Source organism: Gossypium hirsutum, chromosome D01, assembly GCF_007990345.1.
Source record: "Gossypium hirsutum isolate 1008001.06 chromosome D01, Gossypium_hirsutum_v2.1, whole genome shotgun sequence".
Lineage (NCBI taxonomy): Eukaryota > Viridiplantae > Streptophyta > Magnoliopsida > Malvales > Malvaceae > Gossypium > Gossypium hirsutum.
The window spans coordinates 34,245,468-34,251,754 of NC_053437.1; the positions used below are offsets into that span (position 1 = coordinate 34,245,468).

General features: G+C 35.3%; 1 non-coding gene across 1 annotated transcript; it reads right to left on the bottom strand.

Moving 5' to 3' along the window:
- Positions 1–4,196: 4,196 nt before the first annotated feature.
- On the bottom strand, positions 4,197–4,303 carry LOC121214372 (small nucleolar RNA R71). Its single transcript, XR_005909955.1, has one exon. It is a non-coding gene; the product is annotated as a small nucleolar RNA R71 (small nucleolar RNA).
- Positions 4,304–6,287: the final 1,984 nt, after the last annotated feature.

Consider the following 6,287-nt stretch of genomic DNA (forward strand, 5'->3'; position numbering starts at 1 on the left):
TTTGTATACATATGAACTATGGATTAAATTGAATACTAAAAGTACTTGATTTATTGAAATTATCTATTTAGATCAAGATAAACCACATTCGAACTTAGATCGAGGAAAAGCTAAAGCTTCAGATTAGTTCGATCTAACTTTTACGCCCCTAGTCATCGAGGTAAGTTCGTATAAATTGTATTCGGTTTAATGTGATTTAAATTGAAGGCTTGTTGTGTTGTTTTAATGTAAATCAAACGATACACAAATGTATCAATGCTATGACGAATTGATGGATATTGAGTCCTAGTTGAACCTTAAGAATTCTTAGGATACAAATGACATGTCATTAGGGATTTGATGTTTCGGGTGGTGATCTTGAATGTCTTACCGACGGCTGAGGTCTTACATTTGTTGCCGATACTCCTCAGCTTGTGTGAGTAGCATCGTGTAGCTTACATTTCGACCCACAACTTGTGGGAGCACCTTCACAGCTTGTGTGAGTAATGATGTAAAGGAAATGTTACGGTTATATGTAAAGGCGCACTTCGTGTGAGCTTTCCAGAGTATCCAATGTAATTTGAAATGGTTCAATTGGCAAGAAAAGGGAACTAAATGGTAAGTATGTAAATAGATTGATTCATGACTTATGAAAAGGAATTATGAGCTAAATGATGCATTTACTTATGAAATTTACATATTTTATGGTTGATTTCATTTGTAACATGAGCAAGTACACTAACTTCTGATGTAGTAATGTTTTATAGGCTTTTACTAAGCTTATGGAATTGGTGATGATTTATGTTTAACCTGTGAACTTTTAAAATGTCATGGTAAGTTTACTTTAAGTTTATACGAGCTTACTAAGCACTTGATGCTTACGTATTTTCTTTTCTATGTTCTATAGGTCATTGTAATTTGTCAGAGATCTATCACACTATCTAGCAGTTGATTCGTTAGTTTTTAAGCATTTTGACCAAGGTTTATAATGACATGTATAGGGTGTTTTGTAATGGTATTTTGATGAATGTGTTAAGGTTGTTTTGGCATGTATAACTTTTGAAAGTTAGGTTGGTTTGGTAGCATTTGGTTCTTGTTGAGTTATGTCATTTTGGTTACCATATTATGCATGTTTATAAGGCTCTTTATGATAATGTCAGAATGGTTTGATAAGGGTCAATATCTGGTATGTTTTGGTAAGTAGTCGAACTAGGTTATGATGCTTGAAATAAGGCAAAGTTGTCTTATTTTGACATGTTATGTTTTGGTATATTGTGGTGCCTTTGAATGACATATTGGTTAGTTGAAGTAAAACCTTGAAATGACATTTTTTATGTGTGTTTAGATGATGTTTAGGTCCTTTTAAAGTGTGCATGAATGGGTTGAAAATTTATACATAAAATGGTTTTGAGATGGATCAATTTTAGGTAATTTTAGGTTCACACGGCCTGAGACACTAGCGTGTGACTCAGTAATGTGAGGCACACGGCCTCGCGACACGGCCATGTGTCTTCTGAAAGTTTCTTAGTGTACAAGTTAGTGAGTTACATGGCCTAACACACAACCTGACACATGGGCATGTGGGCCAACTCAGAGCGTTACACGGCTTGGCATACGGGTGTGTGGCATGACCGTGTGGCCCTACTCAGAGAGTTACACGAGTGACGACACGGGCTGGGACACGGCCTGGCCACATGGCCTTGTGACCTGTAAACGAAAAATATAAAGGATTTTTCCTATGTAATTTATCACCTTTTTACTTAAATCGATTGTTAAAACAAAGTAATTGTTTAATAAACTAATGACATATGTGAAAATATGAAATTAGGACATAAAAATTATTAAAATGTGATTTTATGCTTTATTATATAGTTTTCATGCAATAAATGACTTATTTTATATTAATTAGAATATATTATTTTTTAAGACATAAAGTGGACCATGCATGATTAAATTAAATAATAAAATATAAAATTATATTTAATAATTCATTTTAAAATATTTCATTAATAATTTAGGTTTTAATTAATTAATTAAATTGAATAAATTTAATTCTTTGGTCCTCTAACTTGTTGAATTATTTTGGACAGGTCTGATAGCTTTGCTAAATTACATAACCGTCCAAATTGGAGACCAAGCCAACCCAAAATTTGGCTGCACATGGCTGTCCATAAACCACTTTTTGGTTTAATTGCACAAGGTCCTTGAAGAGTTGAAGAAATTAGAGATTTACCTGAAGATTTGCACTTGACCGAGTCTCAGTCCTGAGTTGTTGTGACACTCAAATTGACCAAAAATCAAGGAAAAATCAGCTCAACTTACTAAAATTATGGTCGACCACCCATGGAAGATGCTTCAAAAGATGGAAACTCTTATTTTTAGCAAACAATCTCTCTCTCCTCACCTATAAATAAGGCCCTCTCATTCCTTCATTCATCACCACTCAAGCACCCATCAAGTATCATTCTCTCTTTTTCTCTTAGCCTTTTCCATTCCCACGCCTAGCATCATCTCTTCATAGATATTTTAGCAATTAAGCCTTTTAAAGAACCCTTGGTCGGCCACCTTAGAGAACCATCACCAAAAGAGCAAAGTAAAGGAACGAAGGAGTCTTGTCAGTAAGAGTCTTGGGTGACAACCACTCTGAAATTGGGTTTAATCTTTCTTTTCTTAACTTAATATAAAGATGTTTGCTATGTGTTCTTTGTCCTTATTTACAACAATGTTAGCTTAATTTTATTTAAGCTAGGATGATTGCTTTGATTAAATAATATTTATTTGATTCATGCTTAGAATGCTTGTGCCTCAATCGATCATGTTTTCAATTAAAATCAAGTTTGTATTTCATTCATACGTGATTGAAATGCACCTGAATTAGCTAAGCGATCCTAACCAGACGACGATTAATAGACACATAATTAAAATGTGCATGCTCAATTTAGATCCTAACACGATTAAATTGTAGGTTACATAACAACTCTAACCAAGCTCTGTTATCTGCCTAGCTTTTAGATTTGTGTGATTAAATTGTTTCAAACCTAACACGTCCCTGTTACCTCACACGAATGCTAAGAAACGCTTAGTAAATAAGGATCAGTAAAATGCGTATAAGTAAAGGTGTCCGAAAGAACCTAATGTGGTTTCCAAACTCATGAAAGATCGAGTTTCCATGGAATGTTTTTTCGAATGTTATTAAGCATTTTGATAATAAATTGAGTTTAATTAAAGTAATTGTCCTAGTTTATTTATGTTATAATTGTTGCAAATTGTGTTTAATTTTAGTAAAATCTATTTCAATCATATAGTTTGCATGCTTAGGATAAATTGCATTAGGGATCATTGCATTTAGTTTAATATATTTTAATCACCACTTCTCAACTCTATTGTGGTTTTATTTACCAAATAGTTAATATAATTTTACTAATTAAGTGACTTAGCACAAATACAATCCCTATGAAGACAATAACTCGATACCTATTTATTACTTGATAACGACTATGTACACTTGCACAAACCTAAGCGTTACAAGTTTTTGGCGCCGTTGCTGGGGATTGTCAACTGTTGCCATAGTTTTTTTTCATGAAATTGTTTATTTTCAATTTGATTTATTTCTAACATTACTAACTTATTCTTTTTAATTTTTTGTGATTTTCTTTTCAGGTGTTTTTGAGCATAAATCAAATTATCGATTTACTCCTTGTAGACCCTAAAATTGAGCGAATTTTCGGACAAAGAAGACATGAACGATAGCTCAAAGACAAGTGGGGATGGACCTTGGAAATCAGAATCAAGACCAAGGTAATAAAGCTGTTTATGTACAAAATCCTATCCTTATTGCCAATGATAGGGATCGATGCATCAAACAATATGCTGTGCCACTTTTCAGTGAGTTAAACCCAGGAATTAGAAGGCCAAATATTGAGGCAACCTAGTTTGAATTGAAACTAGTGATGTTTCAAATGCTACAAACGGTGGGCCAATTTAATGGTTTTCCCACGAAAGATCCACATCACCACCTTCGATTGTTTATGGAGGTGAGTGATTCATTCAAGATAGTTGGTGTGACTAAATACGCACTGAGGTTGAAGTTGTTTCCGTACTCGTTGCGAGCTCGAGCACGAGCATCGCTCAATTCATTGCCACCAAGTTCCATATCTACATGGCAAGAATTAGCAGAGAGATTTTTGGTTATGTATTTCTCACCTAGAAAAAACACTAAGTTAAGGAACGAGATCACAACTTTTCAACAATTGGATGACGAGTCTTTGTATGAGGCTTGGGAGTGATTCAAGGAGTTACTTCGTAAGTGTCCTCATCATGGGATTCCTCATTGTATCCAGTTGGAGACATTCTATAATGGTCTCAATGCAAATACAAGATTGATGGTAGATGCTTCCGCGAATGGTGCAATTTTGTCTAAGTCTTATAATGAGGTTTATGAGATCATCGAGAGGATCGCAAGTAATAACTATCAATGGCCAACAAATTGAACAGCTTTAGGAAAACACATAGCCGAAGTTCATGAAGTTGACTCCCTCACTTCATTATCAGCTCAGGTATCGTCTATTTCCTCTATGTTAAAACAGTTAACCGTTAATGGTACTAATAATTTTACAGCTCAGCCACCAAGTCTGTTTGAAATAGTTTTTTGTGTGTACTGTGGGAAATGTCATTCTTTTGAGAATTGTCCATCAAATCCTGAGTCAGTGTACTATGTAGGGAACCAATATCAAAACAAGAGTGGACAAAAACCCCAGTCCAACTTCTACAATCCTTCATGGCGTAATCATCCTAACTTTTCTTGGAGCAACCAAGGAAATGGACCGAACAACAACTTATTACAGCAAAGACCCAACCAATCTCAAGGGTTTAATCAGCAAGCTTCAAAACCACCTCAAGCTGAGGCATCAAATAGTTTGGAGAACTTGTTGAAAGCGTACATGGCAAAGAATGGCGCTTTGATCTAAAGCCAAGCAGCAACATTGAAAAATTTGGAAAACCAAATGGGTCAGTTAGCTACGGAGCTACGTAATGACCGCATGGAACCTTGCCGAGCGATACTGAGAATCCAAGAAATTTGGGTAAAGAACATATCAAGGTAGTGGCATTGCGAAGTGGTAAAATCCTAGAACCCTGATTGATTGATGTCGAAGATAAGCCCATTGAGAAGAATCAACCAGCTGTTGAAGTTCCTACACCAACGGAATTAGAAACTGCGAAGTTCAACAAGGTAAACCCTAACTTAGTGAATTTAGATATTTTAACATCTTTTTTGGATGCAGGTTTACCTACTCAGAAAAGTTGTCCGGTTCAACCGAAAGTTTCATCACCTCTATATCCGCAAAGATTACAGCAAAACAAGCATAAACAAGAGGTGAAATTCAAGAAGTTTTTGGATGTTCTGAAGCAGTTACACATCAATATTCTGTTGGTGGAGGCTTTAGAACAAATGTTGAATTATTTAAAGTTTATGAAGGATATACTGTCCAAGAGGAAACGACTGAGTGAGTATGAGACTATTGTCTTAACAAAGAAGTGCAGTGCATTCCTGCAGAACAAACTACCACCAAAATTGAAAGACCCAGGAAGCTTTACTATACCTTGTAACATTGGTGAATCTTACTGTGGTAAAGCTTTGTGTGATTTAGGAGCGAGTATCAACTTGATGCCTAAGTCTACCTTCAAGATGTTAGGGATAGGTGAACTAAGACCTACAACTGTGACGCTTCAGCTAGCGAATTGATTTTTAGCATATCCCGAAGGAAAGATCGAGGATATTTTGGTAAAAGTCGATAAATTTAATTTTCTTGCTGATTTCATTGTCTTAGATTTTGAAGTAGATAAGGAAGTGCTGATCATCCTTGGGAGACCTTTTTTAGCCAGGGGAAGAATGTTAATTGATGTGCAGAAAGGAGAACTCACCATGCGAGTTCAAAAAGATCAGGTAACCTTTAACATTCTTAAAGCGATGAAATTTCCCGATCCGACATATGAGTGTTTAGTTCTGGAAGAGATAGAAACCTTGGTTTCTATGGAAAGCATTTTTGAAGAACATCCATTGGAGAAATCCTTAGATCTTGACCCTTTGGAGGATGAAGAAGGTGAAGAAAACATGGCTTTGATGGAAGCTAATCTGGGAAATTTTATTCAATCCACACGATTTGAACTGTTGGAGTTGAAAGTTAGAGAATTTGTGCAGCCCAAGTTGTCAATTGAAGAACCACCTAAACTCGAACTAAAAGTACTTCCTTCGCATTTGAAATACATTTATTTAGGTGATTGTTCTATTTTTCCTATGATTATTTCAG